Below are 18,593 nucleotides of genomic sequence, written 5' to 3'. Positions count from 1 at the left end.
ATACAGCGCCTTTATACAGTGCATTTATACAGTGCCATTATACAGTGTATACAGAGCCTTTATACAGTGTATACAGTGCCTTGATACAGTGTATATAGTGTCTTTATACAATGTACACAGCGCCTTTATACAGTGCCTTTATACAGTATATAAAGTGCGTGTATACAGCGTCTTTTTACAGTGTATACAGCGCCTTTATACAATGTATACAGTGTCTGTATACAGTGTCGTTATACAGTGTATACAACGCCGTTATACAGTGCCTTTATACACTGTATACAGAGCCTTATGCAATGTACACAGCGCATTTATACAGTGCCTGTATACAGTGCATACAGCGCCTTTATACAGTGTATACAGTGCCTTTATACAGTGTACCCAGTGCCTTTATACAGTGCCTTTATAATGTATACAGAGCCTTTATATAGTGCCTTTATACAGTATATACAGCGCCTTTATACAGTGCATTGATACAGTGCCTTTATACTGTGTATACAGTGCCTTTATACCATGTATACACATCCTGTATACAGTGTGTACAGAGCCTATATAGTGTATACAGTGTGTACAGTGCATTTATGCAGTGTATACAGTGCCTTTATGCAGTGTATTCAGTGCCTTTATACGGTGTCTTTATACACTGTATACAGCACCTTTATACAGTATATACAGAGCTTTATACAATGTAAACAGTGCCTTTATGCAGTGTATACAGTACCTTTATACAGTGTATACAATGCTTTATGCATCGTATACAGTGGCTTTATACAGTGTAGACAGAGCCTTTATACAATGTGTACAGAGCCTTCATACAGTGCCTGTATAAAGTGCCTTTATACAGTGCAGACAGCGCCTTTATACGGTGTATACAGTGGCTTTATACAGTGTAGACAGAGCCTTTATACAGCGCATTCATGCAGTGCCTGTATACAGTGCCTTTATAAAATGTATACGGTGCCTTTATACAGTGCCTTTATACAGTATATACCACGCCTTTAAACAGTGCCTTTATACAGTGTATACAGTGCATGTATACAGTGCCATTATACAGTATATACAGTGCCTTTATATTGAGCCTTTATACAGTGTATACAGCGCCTTTATACAGTGCCTTTATACAGTGCCTTTATAAAGTGTATACAATGCCTTTATACAGTGCCTTTATACAGTGTATACAGCGTCTTTATACAGTTCATTGATACAGTGCCTTTATACCGTGTATACAGAGCCTTTATACAATGTGTACAGAGCCTTTATAGTGTATACAGCGCCTTTATACAGTGTATATAGTGCATTTATACAGTGTATACAGAGCCTTTATACAGTGCCTTTATGCAGTGTATACAGAGCCTTTATACAGTGCCTTTATACAGTGTATACAGCACTTTTATACCGTATATACAGAGCTTTATACAGTGTGTACAGAGCCTTTATACAGTATACACAGTGCCTTTACACAGTGCCTTTACACAGTGCATACAACGCCTTTATACAGTGTATACAGGGCCTTTATACAGTGTCTACAGAGCCTTTATACAATGTATACAGTGCCTTTATGCAGTGTACATAGCGCCTTTATACAGTGCCTTTATACAGTGTATACAGTGCCTGTATACAGTGTCTTTTTACAGTGTATACAGCGCCTGTATACAGTGTCGTTATACAGTGTATACAACGCCGTTATACAGTGCCTTTATACACTGTATACAGAGCCTTTATACAGTGTGTTCAGCACCTTTATACAGTGCATTTGTACAGTGTCTTTATACTGTGTATACAGCACTTTTAGACAGTGCCTTTATACAGTATATACAGAGCCTTTGGAGTGTATACAGCCCCCTTATACAGTGTATATAGTGCCTTTATACGGTGTATACAGAGCCTTTATACAGTGCAAACAGAGCCTTTATACAGTGTATACAGTGCCTTTATACAGTGTATACAGAACCTTTATACAGCGTATACAGTGCCTTTATACAGTGTATACAGAGCCTTTATACAGAGCCTTTATACAGTGCCTTTATACAGTGTATACAGTGCCTTTATACAGAGCCTTTATACAGTGCCTTTATACAGTGTATACAGAGTCTGTATACAGTGTATACAAAGCCTTTATACAGTGTATACGGAGCCTTTATAGGGAGCCTTTATACAGTGTATACAGTACCATTATAGTGTGTACAGCGCCTTTATACAGTGCATTTATACAGAGCCTTTATACACTGTATACAGCACCTTTATACAGTGTATATAGTGCCTTTATACAGTGTACCCAGCGCCTTTATACAGTGTTTTAATAGTGTATACAGCGCCTTTATACAGTGCATTTATAGTGTATACAGCGCCTTTATACAGTTCATTTGTACAGTGCCTTTATACAGTGTATACAGCACCTTTATACAGTGCATTTATGCAGTGCCTTTCTAGTGTATACAGCGCCTTTATACAGTGCCCTTATATAATGCCTTTATTCAGTGTATTTATACAGTGTATACAGAGCCTTTATACAGTGTGTACAGTGCCTTTATACAGTGCCTTTATACAGTGTATACAGAGCCTTTATACAGTGTATACAGTGCCTTTATACAGTGTATACTTTGTCTTTATACAGTGTATACAGAGCTTTTATACAGCGCCTTCATACAGTGCCTGTATAAAGCGTCTTTATACAGTGTCTTTATACAGTGTATACAGAGCCTTTATACTGCCTTTAAACAGTGTATACAGCGGCTTTATACAGTGTATACAGTGCCATTATACAGTGTATATAGTGCCTTTATACAATGCCTTTATACAGTGTATACAGAGCCTTTATACAGTGTATACAGTGCCTTTATACAGTGTATACATTACCTTTATACAGTGTTTACAGCGCCTTTATACCTTGTCGTTATACAGTGTATACAGTGTCTTTATACAGTGTATACAGCGCCTGTATACAATGCCTTTATGCAGTGTATACAACGCCTTTATACAGTGTATACAACGCCTTTATACAGTGTATACAGTGCCTTTATACAGTGTACACAGTGCCTTTATACAGTTCTTTTATACAGTGTATACAGCGCCTTGATACGGCGTATACAGTGCCTTTATACGGTGTATACAGCGCCTTTATACGGTGTATACAGCGCCTTTCTACAGTGTATACAGTGTCTTTATACAGTGTATACACAGCCTTTATACAGTGCCTTTATACAGTGTACACAGCGCCTTTATACAGTGTATATAGTGCCTTTATACAGTGTGTACATTGCCTTTATACAGTGTATACAGAGCCTTTATACAGTGCCTTTATACAGTGTATACAGAGCATTTATACAGCATATACAAAGCCTTTATACAGTGTATACAGAGCCTTTATACAGTGTATATAGAGCCTTTGTACATGTATACAGAGCATTTATGCAGTGTATACAGAGCATTTATGCAGTGTATACAGAGCCTTTATACAGTGTATACAGAGCCTTTATACAGTGCCTTTATACAGTGTATATAGAGCCTTTATACAGTGTATATAGAGCCTTTATACATGTATACAGAGCATTTATGCAGTGTATACAGAGCCTTTATACAGTGTATACAGCGCCTTTATACAGTGCATTTATACCATGTCTTTATACCGTGTATACAGTGCCTTTATACTGTGTATACAGCACCTTTATACGGTGTATACAGCGCCTTTATACAGTGTATACAGTGCATGTATATAGTGCATTTATACAGTGTATACAATGCCTTTATACAGTGTATACAGTGCCTTTATACAGTGCTGTTATACAGTGTATACAGCACCTTTATACAGTTCCTCTATATAGTGTATAAAGCGTCTTTATACAGTGTCTTTATACAGTGTATACAGAGCCTTTATACAGTGCCTTTATACAGTGTATACAGCGCCTTTATACAGTGTATACAGTGCCATTATACAGTGTATACAGAGCCTTTATACAGTGCATTTATACAGTATATACAATGCCTTTATACAGTATACAGAGCCGTTATATGGTATACAAAGCCTTTATACTGCCTTTATACAGTGTATACAGTGCATTTATACAGTGCCTGTATACAGTGTATACAGCGCCGTATATAGTGTATACATTGCCTTTATACGGTGTTTACAGCGCATTTATACAGTGTCTTTATACAGTGTATACACTGCCTTTATACAGTGACTTTATACTGTGTATACAGCGCCTTTATACAATGTATACAGCGCCTTTATACAATGTATACAGTGCCTTTAAACAGTGTATACAGTGCCTTTATACAGCACATATATACAGTGTATACAGCGCCTTTATACAATGTATACAGTGCCTTTATACAGTGTATATGGTGCTTGTATACAGTGTCTTTATACAGTGTGTACAGTGCCTTTATACAGTGTATACAGAACCTTTATACAGTGTATATAGTGCCTTTATACAATGCCTTTATACAGTGTGTACATTGCCCTTATACAGTGTATACAGAGCCTTTATACAGCGTATACAGAGCCTTTATGCAGTGCCTTTATACAGTATACAGAGCCTTTATACAGCATATACAGAGCCTTTACAGAGTGTATACAGAGCCTTTATACATGTATACAGAGCATTTATACAGTATATATGGAGCCTTTATATAGTGTATACAGAGCCTTTATACAGTGTATACAGTGCCTTTATACAATGTATACAGTGTCTTTAGACAGTGTATGCAGTGCCTTTATACAGCGCCTTTATGCAGTGTATACAGTGCCTTTATACAATGTATACAGTGCCTTTATACAGTGTATTTCTACAGTGTGTAGAGTGTCTTTATACAGTGTATACAGAGCCTTTATACAGTGCCTTTATACAGTGTATACAGAGCCTTTATACAGCGTATACAAAGCCTTTATACAGTGTATACAGCACCTTTATACAGTGTATATAGTGCCTTTATACAATGCCTTTATACAGTGTATACAGAGCCTTTATACAGTGTATACAGTGTCTTTATACAGTGCCTTTATACAGTGTGTACATTACCTTTATACAGTGTTTACAGCGCCTTTATACCGTGTCGTTATACAGTGTATACAGTGTCTTTATACAGTGCCTTTATACTGTGTATACAGCGCCTTTATACAATGTATACAGCGCCTTTATACAATGTATACAGTGCCTTTAAACAGTGTATACATTGCCTTTATTCAGCATCTTTATACAGTGTATACAGCGCCTTTATACAATGTATACAGTGCCTTTATACAGTGTATACGGTGCCTTTTTACAGTGTCTTTATACAGTGTGTACAGTACCTTTATACAGTGTATACAGAACCTTTATACAGTGTATATAGTGCCTTTATACAATGCCTTTATACAGTGTGTACATTGCCCTTATACAGTGTATACAGAGCCTTTATACAGCGTATACAGAGCCTTTATACTGTGCCTTTATACAGTGTATACAGAGCCTTTATACATGTATACAGAGCATTTATACAGAGCATTTATACAGTGTATACAGAGCCTTTATATAGTGTATACAGAGCCTTTATACAGTGTATACAGTGTCTTTAGACAATGTATACAGTGTCTTTAGACAGTGTATACAGTGCCTTTATACAGCGCCTTTATGCAGTGCATACAGTGCCTTTATACAATGTATACAGTGCCTTTATACAGTGTATACGGTGCCTGTATACAGTGTATTTATACAGTGTGTAGAGTGTCTTTATACAGTGTATACAGAGCCTTTATACGGTGCCTTTATACAGTGTATACAGAGCCTTTATACAGTGTATACAGTGCCTTTATACAGAGCCTTTACACAGCGTATACGGTGCCTTTATACAGTGTATACAGTGCCTTTATACAGCATATACAGAACATTTATACAGCGCCTTTATGCAGTGTATACAGTGCCTTTATACAATGTATACAGTGCCTTTATACAGTGTATACGGTGCCTGTATACAGTGTCTTTATACAGTGTGTAAAGTGTCTTTATACAGTGTATACAGCGCCTTTATACAGTGTATATAGTGCCTTTATACAGTGACTTTATAGTGTGTACATTGCCTTTATACAGTGTATACAGAGCCTTTATACAGCGTATATAGAGCCTTTATACAGCGTATACAAAGCCTTTATACAGTGTCTTTATACAATGTATAAAGATCCTTTACACAGCGTATACAAAGCCTTTATACAGTGTATACAGAGCCTTTATACATGTATACAGAGCATTTATATAGTGTATACAGAGCCTTTATACAGTGTATACAGTGCATTTATACAGTGCCTGTATACAGTGTATACAGTACCTTATACGGTGTATACAGCGCCTTTATACGGTGTATACAGCGCCTTTATACAGTGTATACAGTGTCTTTATACAGTGTATACACAGCCTTTATACAGCGCCTTTATGCAATGTATTCAGCACCTTTATACAGTGTATACAGTGCCTTTATACAATGTATACAGTGCCTTTATACAGTGTATACGGTGCCTGTATACAGTGTATTTATACAGTGTGTAGAGTGTCTTTATACAGTGTATACAGAGCCTTTATACAGTGTATACAGTGTCTTTATACAGTGCCTTTATACAGTGTGTACATTACCTTTATACAGTGTTTACAGCGCCTTTATACCGTGTCGTTATACAGTGTATACAGTGTCTTTATACAGTGCCTTTATACTGTGTATACAGCGCCTTTATACAATGTATACAGCGCCTTTATACAATGTATACAGTGCCTTTAAACAGTGTATACAGTGCCTTTATACAGCACCTTTATACAGTGTATACAGCGCCTTTATACAATGTATACAGTGCCTTTATACAGTGTATACGGTGCCTGTATACAGTGTCTTTATACAGTGTGTACAGTACCTTTATATAGTGTATACAGAACCTTTATACAGTGTATATAGTGCCTATATACAATGCCTTTATACAGTGTGTACATTGCCCTTATACAGTGTATACAGAGCCTTTATACAGCGTATACAGAGCCTTTATACAGTGCCTTTATACAGTGTATACAGAGCCTTTATACATATATACAGAGCATTTATACAGTGTATACAGAGCCTTTATATAGTGTATACAGGGCCTTTATACAGTGTATACAGTGCCTTTATACAGTGTATACAGTGTCTTTAGACAATGTATACAGTGTCTTTAGACAGTGTATACAGTGCCTTTATACAGCGCCTTTATGCAGTGTATACAGTGCCTTTATACAATGTATACAGTGCCTTTATACAGTGTATACAGAGCCTATATACAGTGTATTTATACAGTGTGTAGAGTGTCTTTATACAGTGTATACAGAGCCTTTATACAGTGTATACAGAGCCTTTATACAGCGTATACAAAGCCTTTATACAGGGTATACAGCACCTTTATAGAGTGTATACAGAGCCTTTATACAGTGCCTTTATACAGTGTATACAGTGCCTTTATACAGTGTATACAGAGCCTTTATACAGTGTATACAGTGCCTTTATACAGAGCCTTTACACAGCGTATACGGTGCCTTTATACAGTGTATACAGTGCCTTTATACAGCATATATAGAACCTTTATACAGCGCCTTTATGCAGTGTATACAGTGCCTTTATACAATGTATACAGTGCCTTTATACAGTGTATATGGTGCCTGTATACAGTGTCTTTATACAGTGTGTAGAGTGTCTTTATACAGTGTATACAGAGCCTTTATACAGTGTATATAGTGCCTTTATACAGTGACTTTATAGTGTGTACATTGCCTTTATACAGTGTATACAGAGCCTTTATACATGTATACAGAGCATTTATATAGTGTATACAGAGCCTTTATACAGTGTATACAGTGCATTTATACAGTGCCTGTATACAGTGTATACAGCGCCTTTATACAATGTATACAGCGCCTTTATACAATGTATACAGTGCCTTTAAACAGTGTATACAGTGCCTTTATACAGCACCTTTATACAGTGTATACAGCGCCTTTATACAATGTATACAGTGCCTTTATACAGTGTATACGGTGCCTGTATACAGTGTATATAGTGCCTTTATACAATGCCTTTATACAGTGTGTACATTGCCCTTATACAGTGTATACAGAGCTTTTATACAGCGTATACAGAGCCTTTATACAGTGCCTTTATACAGTGTATACAGAGCCTTTATACATGTATACAGAGCATTTATACAGAGCCTTTATATAGTGTATACAGAGCCTTTATACAGTGTATACAGTGCATTTATACAGTGTATACAGTGTCTTTAGACAATGTATACAGTGTCTTTAGACAGTGTATACAGTGCCTTTATACAGCGCCTTTATGCAGTGTATACAGTGCCTTTATACAATGTATACAGTGCCTTTATACAGTGTATACGGTGCCTATATACAGTGTATTTATACAGTGTGTAGAGTGTCTTTATACAGTGTATACAGTGCCTTTATACAGTGTATACAGAGCCTTTATACAGCGTATACAAAGCCTTTATACAGTGTATACAGCACCTTTATAGAGTGTATACAGAGCCTTTATACAGTGCCTTTATACAGTGTATACAGTGCCTTTATACAGTGTATACAGAGCCTTTATACAGTGTATACAGTGCCTTTATACAGAGCCTTTACACAGCGTATACGGTGCCTTTATACTGTGTATACAGTGCCTTTATACAGCATATACAGAACCTTTATACAGCGTATACAAAGCCTTTATACAGTGCCTTTATACAATGTATACAGTGCCTTTATACAGTGTATACGGTGCCTGTATACAGTGTCTTTATACAGTGTATACAGCGCCTTTATACAGTGTATATAGTGCCTTTATACAGTGACTTTATAGTGTGTACATTGCCTTTATACAGTGTATACAGAGCCTTTATACAGCGTATATAGAGCCTTTATACAGCGTATACAAAGCCTTTATACAGTGCCTTTATACAATGTATAAAGATCATTTATACAGCGTATACAAAGCCTTTATACAGTGTATACAGAGCCTTTATACATGTATACAGAGCATTTATATAGTGTATACAGAGCCTTTATACAGTGTATACAGTGCATTTATACAGTGCCTGTATACAGTGTATACAGCACCTTTATACGGTGTATACAGCGCCTTTATACAGTGTATACAGTGCCTTTATACAGTGTATACACAGCCTTTATACAGCGCCTTTATGCAATGTATTCAGCACCTTTATACAGTGTGTACAGTGCCTTTATACAGTGTATACAGAGCATTTATACAGCATATACAAAGCCTTTATACAGTTTATACAGAGCCTTTATACATGTATACAGAGCATTTATATAGTGTATACAGAGCCTTTATACAGTGTATACAGTGCATTTATACAGTGCCTGTATACAGTACCTTATACGGTGTATACTGTGCCTTTATACGGTGTATACAGCGCCTTTATACAGTGTATACAGCGCCTTTATACAGTGTATACAGTGTCTTTATACAGTGTATACACAGCCTTTATACAGCGCCTTTATACAATGTATTCAGCGCCTTTATACAGTGTATACAGTGCCTTTATACAGTGTATACAGAGCATTTATACAGCATATACAAAGCCTTTATACAGTGTACACAGAGCCTTTATAGTGTATATAGAGCCTTTATACATGTATACAGAGCCTTTATGCAGTGTATACAGAGCCTGTATACAGAGCCTTTATGCAGTGTATACAGAGCCTTTATACAATGCCTTTATACAGTGTATACAGTGCCTTTATACAGAGCCTTTCTACAGTGTATACAGTGCCTTTATACAGTGTATACAGCACCTTTATACTGTGCCTTTATACAGTGTATACAGAGCCTTTATACAGTGTATACAGTGCCTTTATACAGTGTATACATTACCTTTATACAGTTTTTACAGCGCCTTTATACCGTGTCTTTATACAGTGTATACAGTGTCTTTATACAGCGCCTTTATACAGTGTATACAGCGCCTTTATACAGTGTATACAGTGCCTTTATACAGTTCTTTTATACAGTGTATACAGCGCCTTTATACTGTATATACAGCGTCTTTATACAGTGCCTTTATACAGTGCCTACAGAGCCTTTATACAGTGCCTCTATACAGTATATACAGCGCCTCTATACAGTATATACAGCGCCTCTATACAGTGTATACAGTGCCATTATACAGTGTATACAGAGCCTTTATACGGTGCCTTTATACAGTGTATACAGTGCCTTTATACAGCATATACAGAACCTTTATACAGTGTATACGGTGCCTGTATACAGTGTCTTTATACAGTGTGTAGAGTGTCTTTATACAGTGTATACAGCGCCTTTATACAGTGTATATAGTGCCTTTATACAGTGACTTTATAGTGTGTACATTGCCTTTATACAGTGTATACAGAGCCTTTATACAGCATATACAAAGCCTTTATACAGTGTATACAGAGCCTTTATACATGTATACAGAGCATTTATATAGTGTATACAGAGCCTTTATACAGTGTATACAGTGCATTTATACAGTGCCTGTATACAGTACCTTATATGGTGTATACTGTGCCTTTATACGGTGTATACAGTGCCTTTGTACGGTGTATACAGCGCCTTTATACAGTGTATACAGTGTCTTTATACAGTGTATACACAGCCTTTATACAGCGCCTTTATGCAATGTATTCAGCGCCTTTATACAGTGTATACAGAGCCTTTATACAGTGTATACAGAGCATTTATACAGCATATACAAAGCCTTTATACAGCGTATACAGAGCCTTTATAGTGTATATAGAGCCTTTATACATGTATACAGAGCCTTTATGCAGTGTATACAGAGCCTTTATACAATGCCTTTATACAGTGTATACAGCGTCTTTATACAGAGCCTGTTTACAGTGTATACAGAGCCTTTATACAGTGTATACGGTGCCTTCATACTGAGCCTTTATACATTGTATACAGTGCCTTTATACAGAGCCTTTCTACAGTGTATACAGTGCCTTTATACAGTGTATACAGCACCTTTATACTGTGCCTTTATACAGTGTATACAGCGCCTTTATACAGTGTATACATTACCTTTATACAGTGTATACAGTGTCTTTATACAGCGCCTTTATACAGTGTATACAGCGCCTTTATACAGTGTATACAGCGCCTTTATACTGTATATACAGCGTCTTTATACAGTGCCTACAGAGCCTTTATATAGTGCCTCTATACAGTATATACAGCGCCTCTATACAGTATATACAGCGCCTCTATACAGTGTATACAGTGCCATTATACAGTGTATACAGAACCTTTATAGAGTGCCTTTATACAGTGTATACAGAGCCTTTATACGGTGTATACAGCTTTTATACAGTGCCTTTATACAGTGTATACAGTGCCTTTATACAGTGTATTCAGAGCCTTTTTACAGTGCCTTTATACAGTGTATACAGAGCCTTTATACAGTGCATAGATCCTTCTCCAGTGCCTTTATACAGTGTATACAGTGCCTTTATACAGTGTATACAGCCTTCTCCAGTGCCTTTATACAGTGTATACAGTGCCTTTATACAGTGTATACAGAGCATCTATACAGTGCCTTTATACAGTGTATACAGTGCCTTTATACAGAGCCTTTATACAGTGTATACAGTGCCTTTATACTGTGTATACAGCGCCTTTATAGAGAGCCTTTATACAATGTATACAGAGCATCTATACAGTGCCTTTATACAGAGCCTGTATACAGTGCCTTTATACGGTGTATAGAGAGCCTTTATACAGTGTATACAGTGCCTTTATACAGTGTATACAGCACCTTTATACTGTGCCTTTATACAGTGTATACAGAGCCTTTATACAGCGTATACAGAGCCTTTATACAGCATTTACAGCGCCTTTATACAGTGCCTTTATACAGTGTATACAGTGCCTTTATACGTGCCTTTATACAGTGTATACAGCGCCTTTATACAGTGTATACAGTGCCTTTATATGTGCCTTTATACAGTGTATACAGCACCTTTATACAGTGTATACAGTGCCTTTATACAGCGCCTTTATACAGTGTATACAGCGCCTTTATACAACGTATACAGTGCCTTTATGCAGTGCCTTTATACAGTGTATATAGCGCCTTTATACGTTGCCTTTATACAGTGTATACAGTGCCTTTATACTTGCCTTTATACAGTGTATACAGCGCTTTTATACAGCGCCTTTATACAGCGCCTTTATACAGCGCCTTTATACAATGTATACAGCGCCTTTATACAGTGCCTTTATACAGTGTATACAGCGCCTTTATACAGTGCCTTTGTACAGTGCCTTTCATGACCGTTCACGTGTGAAAGCACTTCACAGCAATGATGTAGTCACTGTTATAATGTGGGAAACGCAGCAGCCAATTTGTGCTCAGCAAGCTGCCACAAACAGTAATGTGATAATGCCCTTAAAGAAAAAAGCTGAGAAAAATAATTCTAGAGCCCCCTGGATGTCTAGAGGCTTACAGGGGAGGATTAAGAAAAAAAGGGACGCTCATGTCACATATCAGTGGTTAAATACTATAGGATCTTTAGAGGAATATAGAACGATTAAGAAGTAAAATTAAAAAGTATATTAGGAATGCTCAGAGACAGCACGAGAAATTCCTGTCCAGTAAAATTAAGGAAAGCCCTAAGATGTTCTATAAAAATATTAAGAGTAAGAGGGTAACTAAAGAAAGAGTAGGGCCTATTAGAGACCATGAGGGTAATCTTTGTTTGGAGACAGAAGATGTTGGTCGGGTTCTTAAAGAATACGTTGCGTCTGTTTTCATAAAGGAAAGGGGCAATGCAGATACTGCTATCGAGGAGGAGTGTGATATTCTGGATGAAATAAATATAGTGAGAGAGGAAGTATTAAGGGGTTTAGCAGCTTTGAAAGTAGCTAAGTCCCCAGGCCCGGATGAAATGCATCCCAGGCTGTTGAGCGAAGTAAAAGAGGAAATAGCAGAGGCCTTGACCATCATTTCCAGTCCTCTTTGGATTTGGGCATGATACCGGAGGACTGGAGGACTGCTAATGTAGTACCCTTGTTTAAGAAGGGAGAAAGGGATAGGCCGAGTAATTACAGGCCTGTCAGCCTAACCTCAGTGGTGAGAAAATTATTGGAAAATATCCTGAAAGTCATGAAAAATCTGCATTTGGAAAGGCAAGGATTAATTAGGGACAGTCAGCATGGATTTGTTAAGGGAAGATCATGTTTGACTAACCTGATTGAATTTTTTGAGGAGGTAACCAAGAGGGTCGATGAGGGTAGTGCATACGATGTAGTATATATGGACTTTAGCAAAGCTTTTGATAAGGTCCCGCATGGTAGACTGGTCATGAAGGTTAAAGCCCATGGGATCGAGGGCAAAGTGTCAAGTTGGATCCAAAATTGGCTTGGAGGTAGGAAGCAAAGGGTAATGATTGATGAATGTTTTTGTGACTGGAAGGACATTTCCAGTGGGGTTCCGCAGGGCTCAGCACTGGGACCCTTGCTTTTTGTGGTATATATCAACGATTTAGATTTGAATATAGGGAATATGATTAAGAAGTTTGCAGACGACACTAAAATTGGCTGTGTGTTTGATAATGAAGAGGAAAGTCATGGACTGCAGGAGGATATCAATCTACTGGTCAGGTGGGCAGAGCAGTGGCAAGTGGAATTTAATTCAGAGGAGTGCGAGGTGATGCACTTTGGGAGGGTTAATAAGGAAAGGGTATACACATTAAGCGATAGGCCACTTAATCGTGTAGATGATCAAAGGGACCTTGGAATGCTTGTCCTCAGATCCCTGAAAGTAGCAGGCCAGGTTGATAAGGTGGTTAAGAAGGCATACGAGTGCTGGCCTTTATTGGCTGAGGCATAAAATATAGGCAGGGAGGTTATGCTTAAATTGTATAATACTTTGGTTAGGCCACAGCTGGAGTACTGCGTGCAATTCTGGTCACCGTATTACAGGAAGGACGTGACTCCACTAGAGAGGGTTCAGAGGAGATTTACTAGGATGCTGCCTGGAATGGAGAATCTTAATTATGAGGATAGATTAGATAGGCTGGGTTTGTTCTCTTTGGAACAGAGGAGGTTGAGAGGAGACCTCATCGAGGTGTACAAAATATTGAGGGTCCTGGACATAGTGGATAGTAAGGGTCTATTTCCATTGGTGGAGGTGTCTATTACGAGGGGGCATAGTTTTAAGGTGGTTGGTGGAAGGTTTAGAGGGAATTTGAGGGGGGCTTCTTTACGCAGAGGGTTGTGGGGATCTGGAACTCGCTGTCTGGAAGAGTGGTGGATGCAGAAACCCTCACCACTTTTAAGAGATGGTTGGATGGGCACTTGAAGTGCAGTAACCTGCAGGGTGTCAGACCTAGAGCTGGTAATTGGGATTAGACTGGATGACCTTTTGTTGGACGGAGCAGATATAATGGTAAGTACTGCAGGGACTCGAATATGGCCAGGGTGATCTCCTGGACTAGTTTCGATCGCCTGGATGGGTCGGAGAGGAATTTTCCCAGATTTCTTTTCCCCAATTGACCTGGGTTTTTATCTGGTTTTTGCCTCTCCCAGGAGATCACTTGGCTCCGGTTGGGGTGGAGTGTAGAATGTTTCAGTATAAGGGGTGTCACAGTTGTGTGAGGCGGACTGGTTGGGCTGGATGCTCTTTGCCTTTCCGTTATTGTTCATAGGTTTATATGTAACCTTTAGGGCTGCTGACCAAGGGTCGTATGGCTCTTTGTCGGCCGGCGCAAACACGATGGGCCAAAATGGCCTCCTTCTGCGCTATAAATTTCTATGTTTCTATAATTTTTTTTGTTCTGTTGATTGAGAGATAAATATTGGCCAGGACACCAGGGAGAACTCCAGTTTAACATTCGTCCGTATTTTGTTATTGTGTTTCCCTGTAGTTCCTGTTCCGAGTTTCAGACACTCCAGTGTCAAGTGGACCAGGTGTTTAAAGGTCATTCATTTCCCTCGCTCCATGTCTCTGTTCAGCCTCTGACCTCTCTTCCTGTTGGATCCCAGGGCAATCAATCACCACTCGCCAACATCACGCTCAATTCCCCTTCATAATGTAACTATTTGTGACATTTAGAGTGACAATGTCTCACCGTTCTGCATTAGTAGTTAAAGTAACATCCTTCCTGTTAGTAATGAGTCACATTCTGTATTAGAAGGATATGAGAAGGTGAGGAGGATGTGCAGACGGGATTAAACCTGGGCCCATCCTGTTCCTTTCACTCAGTCGCACTGGGTGGTGCCTTTATCACACTCGCACTCGCGATCGCAATTCACACATGGGGATTTGGCACGTGGGTAATGTATTGGAGAGAAACTGAACCCAGCCAGAGTCAGCACCTTCAGGGGAGGGGAACCAGTGAGTGTAGAACTGAACCCAGCCAGAGCCAGTACCTTCAGGGGAGGGGAACCAGTGAGTGTAGAACTGAACCCAGCCAGAGTCAGTGCCTTCAGGGGAGGGAGAGGAGATGACTGAAAGGAAAAATGTTGGAGATGGTGCGATGGGTTTGGATTTCGGCACAGGGAGGAGTGAGAGTGTGTGGGGGGGGGGGGGGGGATTTACAACTTTAGGGGAACAAGAGAAGAAAGAATGTTCCATAGTGATGACTTTTGTAAATTCCTTTTACAGATATTAGAAGGGGAGGATTTGCAGGCGGGAAACTCAAACCAAACATCACGTCAAGATCTGACAGAGTCACTCCATTCACCAGGACCGGAATATCAGCGGCCTTTCAATATGGAAGGAGAAATGTTTGTCTGTTCTGTCTGTGGGGAAAGATTTCAAACATCAGTGTGACTGGAGAAGGCCCGAGACACACACACCCGAGTGAGAGTGTTCCAGTGCACTGACTGTGGAAAGAGCTTTAACCAGTTACACAGCCTGAAAACATCACCATTCACAGCGGGGAGAAACCGTACACGTGTTGTGTGTGTGGACGAGGCTTCGACTGATCGTCCAACCTGGAGAGACACAAGGACACCCGCACCACGGAGAAACTGTGGGAATGTGGGGACTGTGGGAAGGGATTCAATTACCCGTCCCAGTTGGAAAATCATCGACGCAGTCACACTGGGGAGAGGCCGTTCACCTGCTCCGAGTGTGGAAAGGGATTCACTCAGTCATTCTGCCTCCAGTCACACCAGCGAGTTCACACTGACGAGAGACCGTTCAGTTGTTCCGAGTGTTTCAAGAGATTCAGATGTTCATCCAACCTCATTGCACACCAGCGAGTTCACACCGGGGAGAGGCCGTTCACCTGCTCCATATGTGGGAAGGGATTCAGTCAGTCAACCACTCTGCTGACACACCAGCGAGTTCACACTGGGGAGAGGCCATTCACCTGCTCCATGTGTGGAAATGGATTCACTAATTCGTCCCAGCTGCTGAAACATCAGCGAGTTCACACTGGGGAGAGACCTTTCACCTGCTCCGAGTGTGGGAAGGGATTTGCTCAATCATCCACCCTGGTCAGACACCAGCGAGTTCACACTGGGGAGAGGCCGTTCACCTGCTCCGAGTGTGGGAAGGGATTCACTCACTCATCCAACCTGCTGACACATCAGCGAGTTCACACTGGGGAGAGGCCGTTCACCTGCTCAGAGTGTGGGAAGGGATTCGCTAGGTCATCCAACCTGCTGAGACACCAACAAGTTCACAAGTGACTGAAGGGGTTGGATTCTGCTGTTATTGCTGCTGTTAATCACACTCTGTTCACTCTGACAGTCGGGTTTGTTTCTGTTGATGATAACCCTATAACTGGGCTGCAGTTTAATATTCTGGATATGTAGCTCATTGTGTTGTCGGGGCTACAGTGTCCCTTTATGAACCACTGTCTGTGATCTTTCCCCTTAATTCAGCGACTCTCAGCAGAAATTATTTTACAATAAAATGATGAACTTTTACTTCAATCCTAAATTGATCTTTGGTACAAGATCCACAATTCAGTGTCTGAAAGGTTTCATTGATTTTTAACATCTCCAATGAGAAAGTGCTGATTGATCCTCGCTGACAATTCTTACTGATTTGCACATTACACTCAGAGGCCCCTCCATTATCCCCTAGAAAGAGGAATGGGAATTGGTGAGGAATCTGTCCCCAAATGTTGGCCCTCCCGTCGGGTACAGCAATCCCCTCGGCACAGGAATGGAGGCGAGTCCAGTCCCAGTTACCGGCTGAGGTTAATCTTTCTGGGCCTGTGGGTGAGTTTATATCAGACAGGAGGGGATTGGTGTCAGTGACTAGGTGGCGGGTTTATATCAGACAGGAGGAGATTGGTGTCAGTGACTGTGGGTGGGTTTATATCAAAAAGGAGGGGATTGGTGTAGAATCATAGAAGTTTACGACACAGAAGGAGGCCATTCGGCCCATTGTGTCCACGCCGGCCGACAAAGAGCTACCCAGCCTAATCCCAGTTTCCAGCTCTTGGTCCATAACCCTGTAGGTTACGGCACTTCAAGGGCACAGCTAAGTACCTTTTAAATGCGCTGAGGGTTTCTTCCTCGACCACCTTTTCAGGCAGTGAGTTCCAGTCCCTCACTGGTTGGCTGGCACAGACACGATGGACATGAATGAAATCCTTCTGTGCCGTAAATTTCTGAGAGTCAATGATTTTAGGATAGTTGAAATCCCCCACTATTACTGCACTATTGTTTTTGCATTTCTCAAAAATGTTCCTACATATTTGCTCTTCTATCTCCCTCTGACTGTTTGGGGTCTATAGTACACTCCCAGCAGTGTGATCGCCCATTTTTAGTTCTTCAGTTCAACCCACATGGCCTCATTTAATGATCCATCCAACATATCCCTCCTCACAGCTGCAATAACACCTCAGCTTATCTCCCTTATTCACTAGACTTCTTGCATTGAAATATATAACCATTGAGCATGGCCAAGTTCCCTTGTTGTCTATTTTCTAGCCTGTTTCCTCTGCCTTCCAAACTCACTTTCTACTTTTCTGCTTTCCAATTCCAGCTTTACTCCCCTCCCTTCTGAATCTGTTCTCAGGTTCCCATCCCCCTACCAATCTAGTTTAAACCCTCCCCAACAGCACCAGAAAATGCCAGTGAGGATATTGGTCTGTGGGCCTGTTGAGGTGCAACCCGTCTGGCCTGTACAGATTCCACCTCCCCCAGAGGTCCCAGTGTCCCAGGAATCTGACGCCCTCCCTCCTGCACCATCTCGCCAGCCACGCATGCATCTGCTCTATCCTCCTATTTCTGTACTCACTAGCTTGTGGCACCGGGAGTAATCTGGAGATTACTACCTTTTGAGGTCCTGCTTTCTAATCTTTCCTAGCTCTCTAAACTCTGCCTGCAGGACCTCATCCCTCTTTCTACCTATATCATTGGTACCGATATGGACCACCACCTCTGGCTGTTCCTCCTTCAGAATGCCCTGCAGCCGCTCAGTGACATCATTGACCCTGGCACCAGGGAGGCAACATACCATCCTGGAGTCTTATCTGCAGCCGCAGAAACACCTGTCTGCTCCCCTGACTATCGAATCCCCTTTCAATATTGCTTCCCTGACCATCCTCCTCCATCCCATTGCCCATATGGCTGAG

The 18,593-nt window shown here is 40.2% G+C and overlaps 1 pseudogene; it reads left to right on the top strand.

The window, feature by feature from the left end:
* Positions 1-15,930: 15,930 nt before the first annotated feature.
* On the top strand, positions 15,931-16,938 carry LOC139277427 (zinc finger protein 154-like; annotated as a pseudogene).
* The last annotated feature ends 1,655 nt before the right edge of the window (positions 16,939-18,593 follow it).

This window comes from Pristiophorus japonicus, chromosome 12, assembly GCF_044704955.1.
Source record: "Pristiophorus japonicus isolate sPriJap1 chromosome 12, sPriJap1.hap1, whole genome shotgun sequence".
Classification (NCBI taxonomy): Eukaryota; Metazoa; Chordata; class Chondrichthyes; family Pristiophoridae; genus Pristiophorus; species Pristiophorus japonicus.
This window is presented reverse-complemented; position numbering and strand designations above follow the sequence as displayed.